The sequence below is a fragment of the Pristis pectinata genome, chromosome 1 (genome assembly GCF_009764475.1).
Source record: "Pristis pectinata isolate sPriPec2 chromosome 1, sPriPec2.1.pri, whole genome shotgun sequence".
In the NCBI taxonomy this organism is placed as follows: Eukaryota; Metazoa; Chordata; class Chondrichthyes; order Rhinopristiformes; family Pristidae; genus Pristis; species Pristis pectinata.
In genome coordinates, this window is record NC_067405.1 from 11,543,635 (window position 1) to 11,569,874 (window position 26,240).

General features: G+C 42.8%; 1 pseudogene; it reads left to right on the forward strand.

The window, feature by feature from the left end:
- Window positions 1–26,240, forward strand: part of LOC127572767 (contactin-associated protein-like 5) — a 991,970-nt pseudogene that overhangs the window by 869,220 nt on the left and 96,510 nt on the right.

Sequence of the window (26,240 nt, forward strand, 5' to 3'; positions counted from 1 at the left end):
CATCGATAAAAGTTGGCAACTGTCAAACAGTACCTCAGGAATACAGATTTAATATATGGAGAGGGAAGTGATGTTTAAAACAATCTCAAATGGCAGAGAGGAAGGCATGGAATGTTTGTGAAGGAAACACAATATAGGAAGGATGTTTTTGCACTGGGGAGGGTACAGAGGAGATTCACCAGGATGGAACATTTCACTACAGGGAGAGACTGGATGGCCCGGATTTTTTTCTCTTGGAGCAGAGAAGGCTGAGGGGGACCTGATAGAGATATACAAAATTATGAGGGGCATAGAAACAGTAGATAGTGAGAAATTCTTCCCCATAACCAGGGTGTGTAAATCCAGGTTTAAAGTGAGGAGAAAGGTTTGGAGGGGATCCCAGGAAAAGTCTTTTCAGCTTGGAGGTGGTTATAATCTGGAACGCACTGCATGTACACTCATAATATTTAAGAGCACTTGAATTGGTAAATTGGTAAATTGGTTTATTATTGTCACATGTACCCAGGTACAGTGAAAAACTTTGTTTTGCATGCCATCCATACAGATCATTTCATTACAACAGTGCATTGAGGTAGTACAAGAGAAAACAATAACAGAATGCAGAATAATGTTATAGTTACAGAGAAAGTGCAGTGCAGGCTGACACTAAGGTGCAAGGCTATAATGAGGTAGATTGTGAGGTCAAGAGTCCATCTGGTCGTACTAGGGAACCGTTCAATAGTCTTGTAACAGCAGGATAGAAGCTGTCCTTGATCTGGTGGCATGTGCTTTCAGGCTTTTGTATCTACTGCCTGATAAGAGGAGTGAGAAGAGAGAATGTCCAGGGTGGGTGGGGTCTTTGATTATATTGGCTATGTTCAGTTCTGGCCACCACACTATAGGAAGGATGTGACAGCTTTGGAGAGGGTGCAGAGGAGATTTACCAGGAATATGACTGGATTGGAGAACACATCTTATGAGGCTGAGCAAGTTAGGGCTTTTCTCCTTGGAGAGACAGAGGATAAGAGGAGACTTGATGGAGGTGTATAAGATGATGAGAGGCAAAGACAAGGTGGACAGCCAGCATCTTTTCCCCAGGGCAGTAATGGCCAATACTAGAGGTCACCCGTTTAAGGTGCGTGGAGGAAAGTTCAGAGAGGATGTCAGAGGTAGGTTTTTTGCACAGACAGTGGTGGGTGCCTGGAATGCAGGAGGGGTGGTGGTAGGGGCCGATACAATAGGGTCATTCAAGAGACTCTTAGATAGGCACATGGATGAAAGAAAAATGGTTATGGGAGGTGAAGGAGAGAGGGGGATAGATAGAATGTGGATAAGGATTATATAGTTCGGCACAACATCGTGGGCTGAATGGCCCGTACTGTACTGTCCAATGTTCTATCTTTACCGAGGCAGCGACAAGTGAAGACAGAGTCCATGAGGTGGAGGCTGGTTTCCATGATGTGCTGAGCTGTGTCCACAACTCTCTGCAGTTTTTGAGGTCTCGGACACAGCAATTGCCATACCAAGCCGTCATGTATCTGGATATGATGCTTTCTATGGTGCATCGATAAAAATTGCCATGGCATTGCAGACTATGAATCAAGTGCTGGTAAATGGGAAAACTGTAGATAGGTACTTGATGGTCATTATGGACATGGTGAGCCAAGTTACCTGTTTCTATGAAACCTGCAACTTAAGATGTAGAGAGCAAAAGTATGGGCACTAGTTCCGAATGGGAGAGAAGTGGAGGCTTGTACAAGTGGCCACAGTCAGAAGAGTTGTCAGATTGAGGTTAGAGTTATGATGTACATGGCTGGGCTAGGTTCTAAACTGAAAGGCCTGGATAGAGTGGACATGGCGAGGATGTTTTCATTAGTAGGAGAGTCTGGGATCTGAGGGCACGGCCTCAGAATAAAGGGACGAGGAGGAACTGAGATGGGGAGGAATTTCTTCAGCCAGAAGGTGGTGAATCTGTGCAATTTGTTGCCATAGAAGGCTGTGGAGGCCAAGTCACTGGGTGTACTTAAGGCAGAGATTGATAGATAAGTGGGTTAAGGGTTACAGGGAGAATGGGGTTGAGAGAAGAAACACAATCAGCAATGATTGAAATATAGGAGCAGACTCAAGGGGCTGAATGGCCTAAATCTGCTCCTGTATTTTATGGTCTTATGGTCTTAAAGGAGAATGTGGAGAGGTGGGCTGTACTGACCAAAAATTGGTTGGTGATCCTGGATCCTTCATGTCTCCAAGCATTATAAAACTGTCCAGGTGAGTCAGGACAGGCAGGCTCAAGTCTAAATGTAAAGAGTGGCCATGATGTCCTTGATGAAATAAAAATAGTTCCACAGACAAAAAGCAGAAATGAATAATTAAGCAGTTAGTTAAAGACTAGAGTGCTTGATCATCCATAAGGGAATGAGACCATATGGAATACATTTAAGAATACTTAAGAAAATGAGAGCAGAATATGGAAGCTACATCTGAAATGTGTTGCTGGTCATTAAATACAGAAGTAATGTGGGAAAATTGGGACATAATGTTCCAAGAAATTATTGGGCCATTAGGTTGACTTGTAGAGTTGATTATATATTAAACTTTTAGTAAATTGGAAACAGTTTTTGTTTGTATTACAAGACTGTAGTCGATAATTCTGAGTAAATGTGGGATCTCAAAAGGCAGGTCATGTCTGACAAGCTTGTTTGAAGTCACTGAGATTATGACAAACTTGATGGATGAGATGACAGGTGTCATATATCTTCACCTGCAAAAAGATATTTGATATTGTCTCCCACAAGAATTATATGGCCACAGCAAACTGTGCTGGGATGAAGGAGCAAGAAGTAAATTGGATAATGAAGCAGCCCAATGATAGAAAGCAAAAAAAAGCAGTTTTTAATAGACAAGCGTGGTAATCTAAATGTAACTTTTTCAGAGGCATTGTGTCAGAAGCTGGAACTGATTATTGGCTCATTATCACTACCTAGTGGTGTAGCTGTGAATCACAGATTTGTTGAGCTGAGAATGGTAGGCATGTGATGATGTGTTGTCACCCGCAATCATGCATTGTCTTTCTTCAAACACTGCTGTGTCTAAACATGCTGCTGTTGTCTAAACATGCTGCTGTTGTCTCCGTCTCCACTATTTTGCATTTACCATAGTGTGATTTTCTGTAGTCATTTCCCAACTTTGGAATAGTCCTCAGTAAACGTGGAGGGATATTGTAGTGCTCAGAATTAAGGCAAGATATCTTTATTAGTCGCATGTACATCGAAACACACAGTGAAATGCATCTTTTGCGTAGTGTTCTGGGGGCAGCCTGCAAGTGTCACTACGTTTTCGGCGCCAACATAGCATGCCCACAACTTCCTAACCCGTACATCTTTGGAACGTGGAAGGAAACCGGAGCATCAGGAGGAAACCCATGCAGACTCCTTACATACAGTGGCTGGAATTGAACCTGGGTTGCTAGCACTGTAATAGCGTTACACTAACCGCTATTACCGTTCCCATTCATGTGGGAATAACTTGGACAGAAAATAGAGTCATCAAGTCACACAGTATGGAAACATGCCCTTCGGCTCAACTCATCCATGCCAACCATGGTGCCCACCAAGCGAGTCCCATTTGCCTGCATTTGGCCCATATCCCTCTATACCCTTCCAATCCATGTGTTTAACCAAATGTATTTTAAATGTTAAAATATCAAAACCTTCAGGATATTTTGCTGATTTATCTTAAAACAGAGGATTGTATTGCTAACAATCTTCACTCTTGAACATTTTTAAATCAAAGTCAAAGTTGAGTTTATTGTCATATACATTATCACAGGTGTAATGAAAAACTTACTTGCAGCAGCATCACAGGCACATGGCATCAGGTCCACATTCACAAGAAAAACACAAATTAAACATAAATTGTACAAAATTACACAAGAACTAACACAATTAGAACAAAAAAAAAGTCAATTGTAATGCAAAGTGGTCAAAGTGGTCATAGTGTTGCGATACTGAGGTAGTGATTAAGGTTGTGCAGGTTGGTTCAAGAACTAAGTGGGTGAAGGGAAGTAGCTGTTCTTGAACCTGGTATTTTGGAACTTCAGGCTTACTGCATTTTCTGCCCGATGGTAGCTGTGAGAATATAGCATGGCTTGGATGGTGGGGATCTTTGATGATGGATGCTGCATACTTGTGGCAGCATCTCCTGTAGATACTACCGATGGTGGAGCAGGATGTGCCTGTGAAGTAGTGGGCTGAGTTCATTACTCACTGTAGCTTCTTACATTCATGTGCATTCAATTTGCCGTACCAGACCATGAAGCAACCAGTCAGGACACTTTGAACAATACATCTGTAGAAGTTTGTTAGAGTAATTGGTGACATGCTGAAGCTCCTTAACCTTCGAAGAAAGATGCTGGCGCACCTTCCTTGTGATTGCATCTATGTGTATTGTATCCCTCAAATCCACAGCAAGGCAATCCATGTCATTATGTTTTATCAGATCTCATTTGTAGATTTAGAACATCAGGTCAATCTGATTATTATTGACAACCAGAGAGGCTGAGAAACAGAAACAAGAAGAAACATTCAAACCTGTCAAGCCTGTAATGTCACTCACTCAGATTGTCTCTGACTGTGAGCTTTACCCCCACCCTTCAGTCATATTGTTAACAGAAATGTACCTGTCCGATTTAAGTTTAACATCAGTTACCACTTGTGGTTAAGACTTACACATATTTACTGCCTTCTGCACATAAAAATGTTCAATAACTTAAGGAGCATCATGCGTGAACATGGTCTGAGATACAGACAACAGGGATTTAGATGATTATGCAGTTACAAAGAGCCAAAGGTGGGAATTACCTGCATTGAAATTTAACAAATGGTTGGATTACAGAGGCTCCGAGCAGTAAAGAGGAGCCAGAACAGTAAAATTGGTAATTGGTTTATTATTGTCACATGTACCGAGGTACAGTGAAAAACTTTGATTTGCATGCCATCCATACAGATCATTTCATTACAACAGTGCATAGAGGTTGTACAAGGGAAAACAATAACAGAATGCAGAATAAAGTGTCACAGATTACAAAGAAAGTGAAGTGCAGACAATAAGGTGCAAGGCCACGAAGAGGCAGATTGTCAGGTCAAGGGTCCATCTTATCATACAAGAGGTTTGTTCAATAGTCTTATGACAGCAGGATGGAAGCTGTCCTTGAGCCTAGTGGTACGTGCTTTCAGGCTGTTGTATCTTCTGCCTGATGGGAGGTGGAAGAAGACAGAATGTCCAAGGTAAGAGGAGTCTTTGATTATGTTGGCTGCTTTACTGAGGCAGCAAGAAGCACTATTAAAGTCCTGTTACTGTTCTAGCCTTCCTGTACAGTTTAAGAAATGTAACAGAAGGCCAGACTGTAATAAAGGGCTGGAACTGTAACAGTTAGCTTGAACGGTAATAATGGATTGGAAGTGTAATGGACCAATGGAACTGTAACAGTAGGAAAGAATGGTACCAGAGGGCTGGAACTGCAACAGGGAACTCGAGTAAAGTTCTGGAGCTATGTCAATGGAATAGAATGCATGAACTGTGCCAGAGACCTCAAACTGTAATAGCGGGATAAAACAATGACTGCAGACTTGAAATATAACAAATGGCTGGAACTTTTATGGAGACCGGGATTGAACCGGAGAATTAGTACTATACACAAAGGCTGGAAACATTCCAGGAAGCTGAAAGTATAACAGCAGTCTTGAAAAAGAAAGCAGAAGCTGGAATTGTATGAAAGACAACATGTCAAATAGAGGGCTACGGCTGTAGTGGAAATTAGAACTGGGTTGGAGTGATGGCAAGGGTCGGAACAGAATGGAGAAAGTACAACTGCCCTGGATGACAAAAATTGTATTCACAGGAGCTGATAAACCCTGGGGAAAATTGCACAAAAATTGCTTTTTATATTCAAATGCACGGACTGGGAGCTCAGTTCAGTACCGCCAAGTGAGAATTCACTTGGAAACTTTCATAAGAGTACTCAGTTTTGTAGACCGAAATGAGGATTGGGACGGGGAATCAACATGACAGATGACAACTGAACAATTTTCCTCAGCCTCAGTGTACCATATGGTGCGGCCCATCATGACAGAACAGTAATGATCAGTGAGATTAATGATGTGAAGGGAATGTGTTGGAAGGAGTATACCCTTCATCAAAGCTTTCTGGGATTGTAAATAAAATCATATAAAGCTCCCATGGAAGACAGCAGCAGCACTGTGGAACACAAGTTAAGTTTGTATTGTCTCTCGCATTTCTCAGCTTGCTTTTGTTTCTGTGTGTTGTTTCATTTGTTGAAGTGACCTCACATGGTGCAAGCAACAAGTAAGTCAGTGATGGGTGTCAGTGCTGTTCAGAACACTGAGAATTCATTGCTGCTTTTTAGACGGAACCTTGTAATTATTACTCTTCTCCTTGAACACATTGGAGTTTAACTGAGGGGTGGTGCAGCCAGAAGAAAGGATTGCCCCAGAATCTATATGAAAATACTATATGTTCTGGACCTGGATGTGTAGCCAGAACCTGCTGTAGCATGGAGTGAGGCTCATCAACTGAACTGAGTTGACATTCTCTCAGTTTGTACCTCAGCTTAGAACATAGAACATAGAACATTACAGCACAGTACGGGCCTTCCGGCCCACAATGTTGTGCTAACATTTTATCCTGCACTAAGATCTATCCAACCCTGCCCACCCACATAGCCCTCCATTTTTCTATCATTCATGTATCTATCTAAGAGTCTCTTAAATGTCCCTAATATATCGGCCCCCACAACCTCTGCTGGCAGTGTGTTCCACGGACCTACCACTCTCTGTATAAAAAAACTTACCCCGACATCCTCCTTATATCTTCCTCCAATCACCTTAAATTTTATGCCCCCATATGTTAGCCATTGTCGCCCTGGGAAAGTCTCTGACTGTCCACTCAATGTATGCCTCTTATCATCTTATACACCTCTATCAAGTCACCTCTCATCCTCCTTCTCTCCAAAGAGAAAAACCCTAGCTCACTCAACCTATCATCATAAGACATGCTCTCCAATCCAGGCAATAGCCTGGTAAATCTCCTCTGCACTCTCTCTAAAGCTCCCACATCCTTCCTATAATGAGGCAACCAGAAATGATCACAAGACTCCAAGTTAGGGCATCTTTGGTGACACCACGAGCTGGACAAATGGATATCTAAATAATAATACTTCAGTGGATGTCTGCAAGAATGTAAGAACATAAGAAGCTGCAGAGAGCAATGGACTCAAGCCAACACAACATAGGCACATCCCTCCCCACCATTGGTAGTATCTGCAGGAGGCACTGCTTCAAGAAGGCAACATCTATCATCAAAGATTCCCACCATCTGGGCCATGCCATCTCCTCACAGCTACCATTGGGCAGAAGGTACAGAAGCCTGAAGTCCCACACCACCAGGTTCAAGAAGAGCTACTTCCCTTCAACCATTCGATTCTTGACCGATCTGCACAATGCTAATCATTACCTCAGTATAGTAACACTTTGACCATTTTACACTACAATGGACATCAATTTTTTTGTCCTGACCATGTTCTTTCTTGTAAAAATTGTGTAAATTTATGTTTAACTTACGCTTTTCTTGTGAATGCTGCTTATCCAATGCTATGTGATGCTACTGCAAGTAAGATTTTTATTGCACCAGTCCATGCATGTACTTGTGCACATGACAATAAACTGAACTCTGACTTTGACTTTGAATTGACAAGAGTGAAAATGGACCTCTTCAAATGCAAAATCTCCAATGTCATCTTCAGTTCCGTAGAGAACGGTTGGCTGAGTGCATTCTCCTTGCCAATGTGTTCTGAACTTGCCAATGCACAGCAGCGCAGAAATACAGAATGCACCCGAGGTCAGATGGCAGTGCACTTGACTTCCCATTCCTTCACTGGACTCAACAGTGGCGGTCTCCCAACATGTGGAGAGGGTTGGGTGCACTTTGTACCTGGTCCCTGAGTTTCATATGAGCCTTTGACAGCCCAGCTAGCATGACCAACTTATTTGAAAGGGGACAGTGACCTCCACCATAAAGGTAAATTGGAGGTGTGGTAGACAGCGAGGAAGGCTATCAAAGCTTGCAAAGTGATCTGGACCAACTGGGAAAATGGGCTGAAAAATGGCAGATGGAACTTAATGCAGACAAGTGTGAGATGATGCACTTTGGGAGGACAAACCAGGGTAAGATACAGTGAATGGTAGGGCTCTGAGGTGTGCGGTAGAACAAAGGGACCTGGGAATACAGATCCATAATTTCTTGAACGTGGTGTCACAGGCAGATAGGGTTGTAAAGAGAGCTTTTGGTGCATCGGACTTCATATATCAGGGCAGTAGGTACAGGAGTTGGGACGTTATGTTGAAGATGTATAAGGCGTTGGTGAGCCAAACTTCAAGTATCGTGTGCAGTTCTGATCACCTACCTGCAGGAAAGATATTAATAAGCTTGAAAGAGTGCAGAGAAAATTTACAAGGATGTTGCCAGGACTTGAGGACCTGAGCTACAGGGATAGGTTGAATAGGTTAGGACTCTATTCCCTGGGGCACAGGAGAATGAGGGGAGATCTTATAGTATACAAAATTATGAGGGGTATAGATAGGATTAATGCATGCAGGCTTGACCCTTTCAACTTGGGTGAGACTAGAAATAGAGGTCGTAGGTTTAGGGTGAAAGGTAAAATATTTTAGGCAAATCTGAGGGGGAGCTTCTTCACTCAGAGGGAGGTGTGAGTGTGGAATGAGCTGCCAGCGGAAGTGGTGGATGCAGGTTCAATTGTAACATTTAAGAGAAGTTTGGATAGGTGCATGGATGAGCGAGGTACGAAGGGCTATGGTCTGGGTGCAGGTAGATGGGACTATCAGAAGCGGTTAGCGTAATGCTTTACAGAGCCAGCGACCTGGGTTCAATTCCCACTGCTGTCTGTAAGGAGTTTGTACGTTCTCCCCATGTCTGCATGGGTTTCCTCTGGGTGCTCCGGTTTCCTCCCACATTCCAAAGACGTACGGGTTAGGAAGTTGTGGGCATGCTATGTTGGTGCCGGAAGCGTGGTGACACTTGCGGGCTGCCCCCAGAACACTCTACGCAAAAGATGCATTTCACTGTGTGTTTCAATGTACAGGTGACTAATGTTATGGACTCAGTGAAAGTCCCTTTAAGATAGAGAGTGTGTGTGTATGTGTGTGTGGGGCGTGCTTACGTCAATAGAAGATAAAGGACGTAATGACGTTGTTGAAGAAGTCAGAAGAAGAAGAAAGAGAGAGAGAGAAGGGAGAGAGAGAGAAGGGAGAGAGACACTAGCCTGCTTGTTTTCTCTATCGATGGATGAGAAACAAAAACTGTGTTTGCCACTGAAATCCATGTATGGAAGTTGGAAGTAATCCGGTGGAGTTCACTTTGTTGCTGACCTGTAGAAGGAAACAGGTATTTGTGTGTGGACGACCACGGTTCGGATGCTTTTCGGGGTGAGGAAGTCACTACCGAGTAAACACTGGAGTGTCGTTTGGGTTCCATCGTGGAACATTTGGATTTCGTATGTACTCTCTCTATGTTTTTCTACATCTACATCTTATCTTCAGACAACGGTGGTTGTTGAAGAAGCCCTTGCTCATGTTTCACCTTATGGCTTGCGGAACTGAACTTTAAGAACCATTCCGGAACTGGGAGTTTTGGACTTTGTCACACACACACACGAAGAGTTTAGTTTTGGGGTTAACGTTCGAGGTTTAACATTCTTGAATTCTAACATACTAACATTTTTTTTTTACTTTTATTTTACGTATTATCATAAGTAGTGATTAATAAAATAGTTTTTAACACTGAATCATGCTCAGTGTGTTTCTTTTGTTGCTGGTTTGTGACACTAATAAAGATATCTTAATCTTAATCTTAAAAACCAGGCCAGCATGAACTAGATGGGCCAAAGAGCGTGTTTCTGTGCTGTAGTGCTCTATGACTCTAGGACTCTAAATGGTTTGTTTTCTTTGATGTTATTTTAATTAGTCTTAATTTTTTAATAAATTTACATCTGTTAATTGTTAGGTTAGCACCTGGTACACCCCAGAACTTTGAACAAAGTAGCTTTAGAGATAGTGAATGCTCTAATTATTATCTTCCAGGGTTCTGTAGATTCTGAGTTTGTTCCCATGGATTGGAGTATAGCAAATGTGACTTCACTAATTTAAGACGGGAGGGAGAGATAAAACAAGAAACGATCGACCTGTTAGTCAAACACAACTACCAGAGAAAATGCTGCAGTTTATAATGAAGGATACAATAACAGAGAACTTTGAATAACATGTTTGTGCAGAAACAACAGGGTTAATTAAAGGAAAATCATGCTTGATTAATCTGTAGTTTCTCTGAAGATTTGACAAGTGGAATAATTAAGGGGGAGTCCCTGGATCTGGTGCATTTGGATTTTTGGAAGTCTTTTGTTATGGTCTATCACAGATGATTGGTTAACAAGGATAGGGAACAAAGTATTGGGGGTGATATGGACATGGATTAATCTCTGTTTTTTTGAACAGAAAGCAGAGACTGGGAATAAACAGATCATTCTCAGGTGTGCAGGCTGTAACAACTGAGACGAGTAATAATCTATAAATTTGTCGATGACACAACTGTTGGTAGAATCTCAGATGGCGATGAGGAGGTGTACAGGAGTGAGATAGTTTGGCTAGCTGAATGGTGACACAACAGCCTCGCACTTAATGTCAGCAAGACAAAGGAATTGATTGTGGACTTCAGGAAGGGGAAGTCGGGAGAACACACACCAGTATTCATTGAAGGGTCAGTGGCAGAAAGGGTGAGCAGCTTCAAGTTCCTGGGCATCAACATCTCAGAGGATCTGTCCTGGCCCCAACACATTGATGCAATCATGAAGAAGACACGCCAGCAGCTCCACTTCATTAGGAGTTTGAGGATATTTGGTATGTCACCAAAGACTCTTGCAAATTTCTATAGATGTACAGGGGAGAGCATTCTGACTGGTTGCATCACCGCCTGGTACAGAGGCTAGAGTGCACAGGATCAAAAGAGGCTGCAGAGGGTTGTAGACTCAGCCGGCTCCATCATGGGCACAACCCTCCCCACCATTGAGCACATCTTCAAGAGGCAAGAAGATGGCATCCATCATTAAGGACCCTCACCACCTAGGACATGCCCTCTTCATGTTACTACCATTAGGGAGGAGGTACAGGAGCCTGAAGACCCACAGTCAACGATTTAGGAACAGCTTCTTCCCCTCCACCATCAGATTTCTGAACGGTCCATGAACCCATGAACACTACCTCGTTATTCCTCTTTTGCACTGTTTATTTATATTTGTAACTTACTGTAATTTTTATGTCTTTACGTCTTTCACTGTACTGCTGCCACAAAACAACAAATTTTGTGACATATGTCAGTGATAGTGAACCTGAGTCTGATTCTGAAGTGAGGTAAACAGGGATTAGCATTGGGACCCCAACTTTTCACAATCTGGGGGATGAAATGTCATATTTCCAAGTTTGCTGAGGTGAGACTGTGAGTATGGAGGGGGATGTAAAGAGGCTCCAGGTGGAGATGGATCAACTGATTGAATGGGTGAGATGGAATAATATGGAAATTTGAGATCAGCTTTCTTTATTAGTCACATGTACATCGAAACACACAGTGAAATACATCTTTTTGCGTAGAGTGTTCAGGGAGCAGCCCGCAAGTGTCGCCATGTTTCCGGCGCCAACATAGCATGCCCACGACTTCCTAACCCGTACATCTTTGGAATGTGGGAGGAAACCGGAGCACCCGGAGGAAACCCACGTTACGGTTTGATTCAGGGTAAAGGCAGTTGTGTTGGGCTTCGGTGAAACTGGACCTGGAATATTATGTACAGTTTTATCCTCCTTGTCATAAGAAAGGATCTAGTTTCCGTAGATGGATTACAGCGAACATTTACTGGACTGGTTTCAGAGATAATGCGTTTGCCAAATGAGGAGAGTATACTGGGACTGTATTTCTTAAAGATTAGAAGAATAAGAGGAGCTTTCATTGAAACTTACAAATTTTTTAAGTGACTTGACAGGCCAGATGCTTCATGATGGCATGCAAGTCATGATTCTAACCAATAGGTCGACATAGAGTCACAGAGTCACACAGCATGGAAACAAGCCCTTCAACCCATCTCGTCCATGCCAGTCCAAACTAGTCCTGTTTGCCCGCATTTGGCCCGTAACCTTCTAAACTTTTCCTATCCATAAATGAAGCTAAACTTTGTGAAGATGCAAGTCTGTATTATTGACACAATACATTTTCACTCTTTCTCACCACTGTACTGCACCTCACCCGTAACAAACTTCATAACAGAGTAGAGCAAGCCTACATTCCTAATGGGAAACTGTTCAACCTAACACACCTGCACTCCAGAATCAAGGTCACCAGAGAAGCAGTATGCAGATGTGACTTGCATGTGCACACCTTCAAAGGCTGAGCTCTAAGTCATTTTTAACTCATTTATTGATGGAATTTATTCAAGGAAATGGGCCTCACAAAAGAAAGTTCCTCTACCAACCTGCCTCCTCTGTATAGTATCAAACTTAGACAATAAAAGTTCACAGCCAGCAGATATGGTTTGTCTACATTTACAGAAGTAAGGTGAGTAGAAAATATATTGGTGCTCGAGTAAGTGAACTGTGAAGAGCTGAAGTAGATCCCTGCAATATCAGGAATTTTATTCCCTCCACCAAGGTAGACGCTGACTGAAAGGCAGAGGGATGGGGAAATGATCATGAATCCTATCTCCTCCTTTGCTGAAACTGCACAGCACACACAACCTCTGTTAAATGTACTGTTGTTTCTAAACGGTTCTCCCTCTCATCAGCTCTTTCACTTTTGTCGAGGCTGAATCCCATAAAAGCATGGATGCTTTGCATTATACTTCCATACTTGCCCGTTTCCAAATTGCTAAGGAGATTCAGCAAAGGGCATCTGGAAAGTCGTCACTCCTATGTGTGAAAAGCAATTTGCTGCACATACTTTTTAAGCTTTTTCTAAATTAATTGGTTCCATATCTTAGACATTTTGGTGTCAGATAACAGGAAATAAAAGACGATGGCTGAGTTTTAACAATGTAAAGATTGAAGGAAGAATTGTAGACAAAAAAGCATTCAGAAGTTCAAAATCCAGGGAAAGAATAGTTTATAGTTGGAAGGCCTGTGGTAGGTATAGGGCAGCACAGTAGCGTAGCAGTCAGCATAACACTATTATTGCGCCAGCAACCCGGGTTCAATTCTGGCCACTGTCTGTAAGGAGCTTGTACGTTCTCCCCGTGTCTGCGTGGGTTTCCTCCGGGTGCTCCGGTTTCCTCCCACATTCCAAGGACGTACAGGTTAGGAAGTTGTGGGCATGCTATGTTGGCGCCGGAAGCATGGCATCACTTGCGGGCTGCCCCCAGAACACTCTACGCAAAAAGATGCATTTCACTGTGTGTTTCAATGTACACGTGACCAATAAAGATATCTTATCTTATCTTGGTTCAGTGTAGCGAGTAAAGCCTATTAAACAGGAGATTTTGTGAAGAAAGGAAATTTAATAATATGCTATCTTACAATCAGGCAGACTTTATTCGTTTGTCTTCCCCTTTCAGACATTAACATCCTTCCAGAAGCATCCCTGCTCATTGCTCCAAATTGTCCTTTCCAATCTGACAAGGGCCATTTGAATTGTCATGTTCACAGTACTAGAAATCCATTTTAATTAAATGTTGCCTTTTCATTCTTAGCAATGTAAAATAGAACCATTTGTATCCTTCGTTCTACATGTGCAGGATGCAGATATCTATGTTTAAAGTGTCTTAGGATGTAGGTGGCGAGGGGGTATTCATTGTCCATTTATAGTTTTCCTCCAGACATTAAGATTGAAGTATCTTGTGTGGGACTGGTCACACATAGGTCAGATTGAGAGAGGGACTGTGGGCATTGTGAAAATCAGTCACTTTCTGAGGGAACTTTGTGAATATCCATTTCCTATGAAAAAACAATCTGCATGTATATGGCGCAAAACATCCCAAGATGCCACAGAGTGGTGGAACAGAGTCAATCAAGGCCTTTAAATTGGTAATTGGTAAATTGGTAAATTGTTTTATTATTGTCACATGTACCGAGGTACAGTGAAAAATTTTGTTTTGCATGTCATCCTTACAGATCATTTCATTAAAACAGTTCATTTGAGGTAGTACAAGGGAAAACAATAACAGAATGCAGAATAAAGTGTTATAGTTACAGAGAAAGTGTAGTGCAGTTAAACAATAAGGTGCAGGGTCATAACGAGGTAGATTGTGATGTCAGGAGTCCATCTTATCGTACAAAGGAACCGTTCAATAGCTTTATAACAGTGGGATAGAAGCTGTCCTTGAGCCTGGTGGTATGTGCTTTCAGGCTTTTGTATCTTCTTCCCAATAGGAGGGGGGAGAAGAGAGAATGTCCAAGGTGGGAGGGGTCTTTGATTACGTTGGCTTCTTTACTGAGGGAATGGGAAGTGTGACAAGAGTCCGTGGAAGGGAGGCTGGTTTTCGTGATGTGCTGAGCTGTGCCCAAAAATCTCTGCAGATTCTTGTAGTCACGGGCAGAGCAGCTGCCATACCAAGCCATGATACATCCAGATAGGATGCTTTATATGATGCATCGATAAAAATTAGTAAGGGTCAAAGGGGACATGCCAAATTTCTTTAGCCTCCTGAGGAAGTAGAGGTGCTGGTGAGCTTTGTTGGCCGTGGCATCTACGTGGTTGGACCAGGACAGACTATTGGTGATGTTCACTTCAAAGAACTTAAAGCTTTCAACCCTCTCAACCTCAGCACGATCAGCATTAAAGGAAAACAATTGACAGGGCTACAAGGAAAGAGCAGGGAAATGGGACCAATGGGATTCTGTTGAATGCAGTGAGTGACCTCCTTCTGTGCTATTGCAATTCTATGATTGGAGCCAGGTTTTCAAACAGCTTATGAAAATATTCCCTGTACCTTGGTATTGGTATTGGTTTATTATTGTCACGTGTATCGAGGTACAGTGAAAAACTTGTCTTGCATACTCTTTGTACAGATCAATTCATTACACAGTGCATTGAGGTAGTACATTGTACAAACAATAACAGAATACAGAGCAAAGTGTCACAGCTACAGGGGAAGTGCAGTGCAGGTAGACAATAAGGTGCAAGGTCATAACAAGGTAGATTGTGAGGTCAAGAGTCCACCTTATCATACAGTCTTATAACATCAGTAGTCTTATAACAACGGGACAGAAGCTGTCCTTGAGCCTGGTGATATGTGCCCTCAGGATCCTGTATCTTCTGCCTGATTTCCATTTCCAATCAACCTACAGAAAGACTGACCACATCAACGGGTGATAGTTTCCTTGTCAACAGAGCACAGTTAGTGCTGTTTATCATTGTGGAAGGTCTTTAGCAGGGAGTTGGCAAGATTGGCACCTCCCTTTGTATTGGATATTCCATTGTATGTTCTTACTATAAGTCTTGTTATGATTTATTCCTAAAGCAGAGCATTCAGTTTACCTTCATATCCCATGAACTGACAACAAACAACTCTTGTTTCAGGGAGTCTCCAGATAAGGTACAAACTGGATAACAATAAGGACGCCAATATCTTCAGCATCGATGGCAGAAGGTTGGCAAATGGACAACTTCACAGTGTGAAAGTTGATCGGGAAGGGAGAGACATCTACGTTCAGGTAATGTGGCCACTCGTTCAATTAGAATGAGAAGAGTGAAAGCACAAAGATGATTTCAGTTAAAACCAAGAAAGCAAATTGTGGGATAAGAATGATGGTCAGCAGAGAAGATGAGAGTACAAAAGGTGATGCAAAAGGGATAGTGATTCAGTTAACCTCAGTGGAATTGCATTTTGGAATACAATAGGCTGTTGCTGCTATATATTGAGTTGAGTATCACAGAACAAGTATGTATTTCTTGACCATTGTTGATGCCTAAGGGAGATAAAGGGATGTTTATTGGAGCAATGCAGTATAACAGTGAAAAGAATGAGACATATACTGTAGGTGTAACCGAGATAGTAGGAGGTAAATGAGGGTCATTTGTGAAATGAAATCTGATGCATATGTCATATTTGGGAGTATCAAGGACGCCATCAAAGGAACCTCACCAGACATGGAACTAGTATTCAAGGCTTGCTTTAGTAGATAAAGAAAAGATAATGAGAAACCATTAGTTTTTGTTTCAAGTGCGAGAAGCAACTCATTGAAGAAAGCTTTGAACAAAGCAGCGGAGAATAGCAATGTGACATCTTTGTTCAAAAAGGACAAACTCAGCAGGATCATCAGCTTAACCTTTGATGTGAGGAAGTTTTTCCAGTGAAAAATCAGAAAATAATGTTCCATTGGGAAATACAAATTGATAAACACAGGTTTGCTAAAAGCAAGTTGTGATTGACTAAAATAAAAACAAAGTGTCAGAAAAACTCAGCAGGTCAGGCAGTATCTATGGATAACATTTCATTAAAACTGGGTGAAGGGTAATTTGTCTGAAATGTTAGCTCTGTTTCTCTTTCTACAGATGCTTCCTGACCTCGAACATAGAACATTACAGCACAATACAGGCCCTTCGGCCCACAATGTTGTGCTGACATTTTATCCTGCTGTAAGATCTATCTAACCCTTCCCTCCCACATAGTCCTCCATTTTTCTATCATTTCTATTTTGGAGCGGGAGCTTTGAAAAGAGGTGAGTCTCTGTGCATGAGCTTGTGAGTTTCACCTTACAAGAGTCTAAAAGAGGCACATTTGCAAATTGTTATGAGTTGATTGGCTAATTAACAGCAGCAAATAAAAGGAGGGTAGGTCTAAGTGGAGTGGCCACTGTTGGAGATGGCCAGGGTTAGAGTGGAGCACTTGAGGCTTTGGCGAGAGGAGGTGGCGGCTAAGGTAAGTCTCTGGTGAGATTCCTTCTGTCTTTCTTTCTCTGATTTTTCCTTTAGTGCCAGGCTAGAGTAGTGAGAATGGCTCCAGGGCCAGTGGTGAGTTCATCTTGTGAGATGTGGGAGTTCCTGGAGACCTCCAGTCTCCCTGATAGTACATCTGCATGAGGTGCATCCAGCTGCAGCTCCTTACTGACTGTGTTAGGGAACTGTGATAGGTCAGAGATTGGTGCATTTAGTGTACAAGTGGATGCAGAGTGTAGAAAGACTGTGATGGAGGACAGGCAGTTGAAAGGGCAAAACTGCAGTCAGTTGGATGGGCTGAAGTGTGTCTGCTTTAATGTGAGAAGTATCAGGAACAAGGGTGATGAACTTAGAGCATAGGTCAGTACACAGAACTATGACATGGTGGCCATTGCAGAGACTTGGCTGTCACAAGGACAGGAATGGCTGCTGGATATTCCAGGGTTTAGATGTTTCTAAAGGGATAGGGATGGAGGTAAAAGAGGTGGGGGAGTGGCTTTGCTGATCAGGGACAGTGTCACAGCTGTAGAAAAGGAGGATGTCCTGGAGGGATCGTCTACTGAGTCAGTGTGGATGAAAGTCAGAAACAGAAAGGGAGTGATCAGTCAATTGGGGTATTTCCCCCCCCCCCCCACCAATAACAGTAGAGACACTGAGGAGCAGATTGGAAGTCGGATTTTGGAGAGACTTTTCCCAGTATTAAAATGGCGAACATGAGGGGGCATAATTTTAAGGTGATTAGAGGAAGGTATTGGGGAGATGTCAGAGGTAGGTTTTTTACAGAGTGGTGGGTGTGTGGAACGCACTGCTAGTGGAGGTTGTGGAGGCTGATATATTAGGGACGTTTAAGAGACTCTTAGATAGGCACGTGAATGATGGAAAAATGGAGGGCTATGTGGGAGGGAAGGATTAGATAAATCTTAGAGCAGGATAAAATGTCGGCACAACATTGTGGCCCAAAGGGCCTGTACTGTTCTATGTTCTATTTTCTAAGTCTTTTTCACCCTGGGAAAAAGTCTCTGACTGTCTACTTATCATCTTGTACACCTCTGTCAAATCACCTCTCATCCTCCTTCTCTCCAAAGAGCAAAGCCCTTGCTTGCTCAACCTCTCCTCATAAGACATGTTCTCCAATCCAGGCAGCATCCTGGTAAATCTCCTCTGCATCCTCTCTAAAGCTTCCACATTTTTCCTATAATGAGGCGACCAGAACTGAACACAATACTCCCAAGTTTGTTCTAACCAGAGTTTTATAGAGCTGCAACATTACCTCGCAGATCTTGAATTCAATACCCCAACTAATGAAGGCCAACACACCATATGCCTTCCTAACAACCCTATCGACCTGAATGGCAACCTTGAGGAATCTATGGACTTGGACCCCAAGATCCCTCTGTTCCTCCACACTGCTAAAAGTCCTGTCATTAACCTTGTATTCTGCCTTCAAATTTGATCTTCCAAAGTGTATCACTTCACACTTTTCCAGGTTGAACTCAATCTGCCACTTCTCAGCCCAGTTCTGTATCCTATCAATGTCCTGTTGTAACCTACAGCAAACCTCTACACTGTCACAACACTACCAGGCTTTGTATCATCTGCAGACTTGCTAACCCACCCTTCCACATCCTCATCCAAGTAATTTATAAAAATCACAAAGAGCAGGGGTCCCAGAGCAGATCCCTACGGAACACCACCGGTCACCGACCCCCAGGCAGAATAGGTTCCATCTACAACCACCCTATGTCTTTCCTGGGCAAGCCAGTTCTGAATGCACACAGCCAAGTTTCCCTGGATCCCATGCCTCCTGACTTTCTGAATGAGCCTTCCATGAGGAACCTTATCAAACACCTCACTAAGATCCATGTACACCACATCCTGTTGGGTATTTCCAACACTTTCTGTTTTTATTTGGGTTTTATTCACTGGAATGAAGTTTTTGATGAGGTTACAAAGTGGGTTGATGAAGTTTGTAAGAAGGGGTCACCTATGTGTATTTTCAGCATGCTTTTGATTAAATTCCTGCATTATTGCTTGAATTTAAAATTCCACAAGAGCCTTGGTGAGATTTAAACTTGTGTCTCTAGATTAATGCCTTAGCCCCCTGGCTGCTAGTCTAATGCATCCCATTCCTTTTGCTGTTTCTGTTTATCTCTTAATCCTTAATTTTTCATGGATATGGAGTTGGAATGTGGGTCTGGATGATCACTAAGTTCACAGATACCCTAGTACTTTTGTTCCACTATCAGCTTGTACTCTCCGCAACTTTCAACCAAATACTTTATCAATTAAGGGGTGAGGAAAATCATGCAACTAAACTGGAACAATGTGAGAATCCCAGTTTCAGTTAATTCTGTACCAAACAATGGCACAGTGGGACAACTAATAGAGTGTATGCTTCACAGCACCAGTGGCCCAGGTTCAATCCTGACCTCTGGTACTGGCAGTGTGGAGTTTGCATGCTCTCTGTGTGACCCTGTGGGTTTCCCCAAAGTGCTCTGGTTTTGTCCCACATCCCAATGATGTGCAAATTGGTAGCTTAATTGGACACTGTAAATTGCCCTTAATCTGTAGGTCAAACCTGGAGGGAGTTGATGAGAATATAGGAAGAACAGGTTGCTGGGGATATAAGTGGAGGAATGAGATTGCTCTGAGATGGTTACACTTCATGGACTACATGGCCGCCTTATGTCTTAAGGAAATCTAGAAACTTCATTTTTATTGAAAAACCTTAATGAAGTGATTGATATCCCACAGTGTAGCATACAGTAATGGTGGAATAAAGTAGGGCCAAATATTGCTCGGCTCAGTGATTTTATAATGTGTAATTAAAAAAGATAAAGTTAATTACATACAGAAAGAATTCCAAGTACATACCAGACTGTTTCAGATGTGCATCATTTAAAACAATATTTCCCTGTTCGATTTTTAATATGTGCAAGAGTTCCTAAAAATAACCCTGTCTGCACAAAAATGTAAGAATATAGTTGTATGTACTTGTATGAAAATAATGCCATGTGCTTCAGATACAATTCATACTTTATTGCCCGAGAGTGCTTTAGGATGTATTGAGCTGACAAAAAGTTCAAGTCTTAATGCACAGTATTTTACGCAAAGATTCATAAAATGTAGAGACAGAGTCATCAAGTAATATAGAACGGAAACAGGCCTGATTAGCTAGTGTTTCCATGGCGACCAAGGTACCCACCTAAGCTAATCCTATTTGCCTGCATTTTGCCCATATCCCTCTCAATCTTTCCTATCCATGCACCTCCTATCCATGCACCTCCTATCCATGCACCTCCTATCCATGCACCTCCTATCCATGCACCTCCTATCCATGCACCTCCTATCCATGCACCTCCTATCCATGCACCTCCTATCCATGCACCTCCTATCCATGCACCTCCTATCCATGCACCTCCTATCCATGCACCTCCTATCCATGCACCTCCTATCCATGCACCTCCTATCCATGCACCTCCTATCCATGCACCTCCTATCCATGCACCTCCTATCCATGCACCTCCTATCCATGCACCTCCTATCCATGCACCTCCTATCCATGCACCTCCTATCCATGCACCTCCTATCCATGCACCTCCTATCCATGCACCTCCTATCCATGCACCTCCTATCCATGCACCTCCTATCCATGCACCTCCTATCCATGCACCTCCTATCCATGCACCTCCTATCCATGCACCTCCTATCCATGCACCTCCTATCCATGCACCTCCTATCCATGCACCTCCTATCCATGCACCTCCTATCCATGCACCTCCTATCCATGCACCTCCTATCCATGCACCTCCTATCCATGCACCTCCTATCCATGCACCTCCTATCCATGCACCTCCTATCCATGCACCTCCTATCCATGCACCTCCTATCCATGCACCTCCTATCCATGCACCTCCTATCCATGCACCTCCTATCCATGCACCTCCTATCCATGCACCTCCTATCCATGCACCTCCTATCCATGCACCTCCTATCCATGCACCTCCTATCCATGCACCTCCTATCCATGCACCTCCTATCCATGCACCTCCTATCCATGCACCTCCTATCCATGCACCTCCTATCCATGCACCTCCTATCCATGCACCTCCTATCCATGCACCTCCTATCCATGCACCTCCTATCCATGCACCTCCTATCCATGCACCTCCTATCCATGCACCTCCTATCCATGCACCTCCTATCCATGCACCTCCTATCCATGCACCTCCTATCCATGCACCTCCTATCCATGCACCTCCTATCCATGCACCTCCTATCCATGCACCTCCTATCCATGCACCTCCTATCCATGCACCTCCTATCCATGCACCTCCTATCCATGCACCTCCTATCCATGCACCTCCTATCCATGCACCTCCTATCCATGCACCTCCTATCCATGCACCTCCTATCCATGCACCTCCTATCCATGCACCTCCTATCCATGCACCTCCTATCCATGCACCTCCTATCCATGCACCTCCTATCCATGCACCTCCTATCCATGCACCTCCTATCCATGCACCTCCTATCCATGCACCTCCTATCCATGCACCTCCTATCCATGCACCTCCTATCCATGCACCTCCTATCCATGCACCTCCTATCCATGCACCTCCTATCCATGCACCTCCTATCCATGCACCTCCTATCCATGCACCTCCTATCCATGCACCTCCTATCCATGCACCTCCTATCCATGCACCTCCTATCCATGCACCTCCTATCCATGCACCTCCTATCCATGCACCTCCTATCCATGCACCTCCTAATGTTGTTATTGCACCAGCCTCAACTACTTTCTCTTGCAGCACTTTCCAAATACGAACCACTCTTGGCGTGAAGAAGTTGTCCCTTAGGTCTCTTGTAAATCTTTCCCTTCTCACCTTAAACCTATGCTTTCCAGTTTTTGTTTCCCTTTTCCTGTGAAAAAGACTGTGTTTATCCTATCTATGCCCCTCATGATTTTATACACCTCTATAATGTCTCCTATGTTCTAAGGAAATAATGTCCTCACCTGCCCAACATCTTCCTCTAGCTCAGGCCCTCAAGTCCAGGCAACATTCTCATATATTTTCTTTGCACCCTTTCCAACTTGTACGCCACTGCTCTCTCAGAATATTGAACCCACAGCCCAATGTTAACAATATTAATGCCAGGCTGGGGTAGGATTTTAGATTACAGGGTTATGTTGCTCAAGCAGGAGAATATTGAGACTAAAGGAGAGATCGACTATGATCTTACAGAAAGACAGACCAGACTCAGAGCCAATAGCCTACTCCTGAACCTTGTGCTGGACAGCAACAAGCTGAAGTCTTGGAAATGGGGTTCCCTTGTGTTCAGTTAACTGCTAAAGATTTTAATAGCTTGCATTGTTTATATTTTCTACTGCATCACAGATATGTAAATAACACCAAATGTAGAGATAGGCAATGAAGCAGATAAAGTCTGCCTTTGTGAGTTCAATAATCCCCATTTGGGGAATGTTCAAAATAGTAGCCAATCACCTCAATGGGCAATTCATAGGCAGAATATTAAAGAGCTTCTAATATTCCTCATTAAAATATAATTAAAAATACATAAGACATAATCACTTGATGATACAATGAAAATTAACTCCAAATGTTGTATCAAGGACTGGGCACCGTTAAATACCCTTCAGAAAAAGGAGTATCGTAAGTTCTGGTTGTTTTGGTCACTGTGCAGTATTAGGTTTGCTGTAGGAGCTTACCAATTGTATAAAGAACAGTACTGCAGAGGAACAGGCCCTTTGGCCCACAATGTTTGTGCCAAATTAAACTAATACTATTTGTCTACACATGATCTCCATCCCTCCACTCCCTGCCTGTTCATGTGCCTGTCTAAATGCCTCTTAAACATTGCTATTGTATCTGTTTCCACTACCACTCCTGGCAGCATGTTCAAAGCACCTACCACTCTCTGTGTGTCAAAAAAAAACTTGCCATGTAAATCTCCTTAAAACTTCCCCCTCTCTCCTTAAAACTGTGCCCTCTGGTATCTGGTATATTCCACCATGGAAGAAACACTCTGACCATCTATCTGTGCAACTCATAATTTCATATACTATTTTAAAAACTGCATTTATTTTCAACTATAAGATCATAAGAGATAGGAGCAGAATTAGGCCACTCAGCCCACCGAGTCTGCTCTGCCATTCAATCATGGCTGATTCTCTTTTTCAGCCCCATTCTCCTGCCTTCTCCCTGTAACCCTTAATCCCCTTGCCAGTCAGGAATCTACCAATCTCTGCCTTAAATACACTGAAATGGCTTGGCCTCCACATCCCTCTGTGGTGATGGATTCCACAGATTTATCACCCTATGGCTGAAGAAATTCCTCCTCATCTCAGATTTAAAGGGACATCCCTTTATTCTGAGGCTGTGCTCTCGGATTCCCAACTCCTACTAATGGAAACATCACATCCACTTTATCCAGGGCTTTCAGTATTTAGTGATATATTAACAATCTAAAGAGTGCATGGTGGAGGGTGCGGGGTGGGGTGGTGTCGAGGTGGTCTAGAACTCTGTGGCTGAATGGAAGCAAAAATGACCATGTTTAACTTGGATGAGAACTCAATAACTTGCTTACAAGTTGACCAACACAGAGCTGCCATATAATATTGACCTACATAGCCCCTTTTTGACCTCTGGAACTGACTGGGAAGTTTGCGTGTTCTCCCTGTAATTGTGTGGTCTTCCTCACCAATGTGTGGGTTGGAAGGTGAATTGGCCATTAAGTCAGCCCTAGTGTGCAAATAAGTGGTAGAATATAGAGGGCACAAAGGAGCTGATTGGCTGTGGTGAGAATAAAAAGGGTCACCGTAGGATTAGTGCAAAAATGGCATGGATGCAGTGTGCCGAAGGGCCTGCTTCTGTACTGTATGACTCTAAATTTGCCTTGACCTTGGCCATTTAGTTGCATGTAAAGCTCTTCCCCCATCTCACCAAAGTCTACGATCATGCTTTTTTGCATTCCCTTGGTATCAGTTGAAGTTCAGTTGGTAACTACCTTGGTCTTGTTGGTTAAAGTCTCATTCATTAAGTACAAAACCGTGTCTTTGAGAGTATAGCACTCTTTAAATGTAGTATTGAGGAAGCACTGCACAATCGGTGATCCAGTCCTGACAGGTTGCATGGTATGGAGGATCCAATACACAGGATCGCAAGAGGCTGAAGAAGGTTATAGACTCAGCCAGCTCCATCACAGGCACAACCCTCCCCACCATCAAGGACATCTTCAAGAGGTGATCCCTCAAGAAGGTGGTATCTGTCATTAAGGACTCTCACCAACTGGGACACAGCCTCTTCTCATTACTACCATTGGGGAGGAAGTACAGGAGCCTGAAAACCCACACTCATTGATTCAGGAACAGCTTCCTCCCCTCTGCCATCAGATTTCTGAATGGTCCGTGAACCCATGGTCGCTCCCTCATTATTCCTTTCTTTCGCACTATTTATTTATTTTTGCAATTTATAGATTTTTATGTCTTTGCTCTGTACTGCTGCTGCAGAACAACAAATTTCACATCATATGTCAGTGATAATAAATCTGCTTCTGATTCATTTGCCCTTACAAATGGACATAAAGGATCCCATGGTGCTACTTTGAGCAGAATCTAATTTACAGGATTTTTAATCTAATTACATATATGTAGTGCTGGAGACATGGAATACTGCTAAGAATGTGCATCATGTTTATTCCACTCTCTCTGACTATATTGCACATAGTGGTAGAGTTATACAGCATGGAAATAGGCCCTTCGGCCCAACTTATCCATGCTGACCAAGATGTCTATTAGAGCTAGGTAGATGTATGGCATATATGTATGGTGTCACAATTATGCTGACATCATACTTATGCACCACATGCTTATATATACTACACTTTTCTCAAAGTAAAAAAACATACATTATTTACAGATCTAACTGTTTAAGACAAGATAAGATTTTTTTATTAGTTACATATACATTGAAACACAGTGAAATGCATCTTTTGTGTAGAATGTTCTGGGGGCAGCCCGCAAGTGTCGCCACGCCTCCGGCGCCAACATAACATGCCCACAACTTCCTAACCCGTACGTCTTTGGAATGTGGGAGGAAACTGGAGCACCCGGAGGAAACCCACGCAGTCACGGGGACAACATACTAACTCCTTACGGACAGCGGCCAAAATTGAACTTGGGTCACTGGCACTGCAACAGCGTTATGCTAACCACTACAGTTTTGTCGATCTCTTTGATCTCAAAATAACCTGTTATTGGCAATGCATCTACTCATTGAGTTGAGAAAGGTGTGTTACGAACCAGCAACAAAAAAAACACTGAGTCATGATTCAGTGTTTAAAAACTATTTTATTAATCACTACTTATAATAATACGAAAAATAAAAGTAAAAAGTTAGTATGTTAGAACTCAAAAATGTTAAACCTTGAACATTAACCCCAAAACCTAAACTGTTCGTGTGTGTGTGTGGCAAAGTCCCAAACTCCAAGTCCAGGAATGGTTCTTAAAGTTCAGTTCAGCAAGCCATAAGGTGAAACATGAGCAAAGGCTTCTTCAACAACCACCGTTGTCTGAAGATAAGACGTAGATGTAGAGAACATAGGGAGAGTAATTACGAAGTCCAAATGTTCCACGATGGAACCCAAACGACACTTCAGTGTTTACTCGGTAGTGACTTCCTCACCCCGAAAAGCATCCAAATCATGGTCGTTCACACAAATACCCGTTTCCTTCTAAAGGTCAGCAACAAAGTGAACTCCACCAGATTACTTCCAATTTCCATACATGGATTTCAATGGCAGACACAGTTATTGTTTCTCATCCATCGATAGAGAAAACGAGCAGGCTGGTGTCTCTCTCCCTTCTCTCTCTCTCTTCGACTGACTGACTTCTTCAATAATGTCATTACGTCCTTTATCTTCTGTTGACGTAAGCACGCCACTCACACACTCACACACTCACTATCTTAAAGGGACATTCACTGAGTCCGTAACAGGTGTCACTTCTGAATTCAATTCAGTAAACTCTTACGTTATTCTTCCACAGTTTCCATTGGATCAACTGATGAAGTATACTCATAATCGCATAACTCTTCCATATTCTCTTCTTTAGCCCTTGTGATTCACATAGTACACTTCTAATTTAATCACATTTTCACATACACATTTGTACTACATACATCAACTATCACTTTGAATGACAATTTGCTAGTTTGTGTTAACTCAAAGTCCATTGT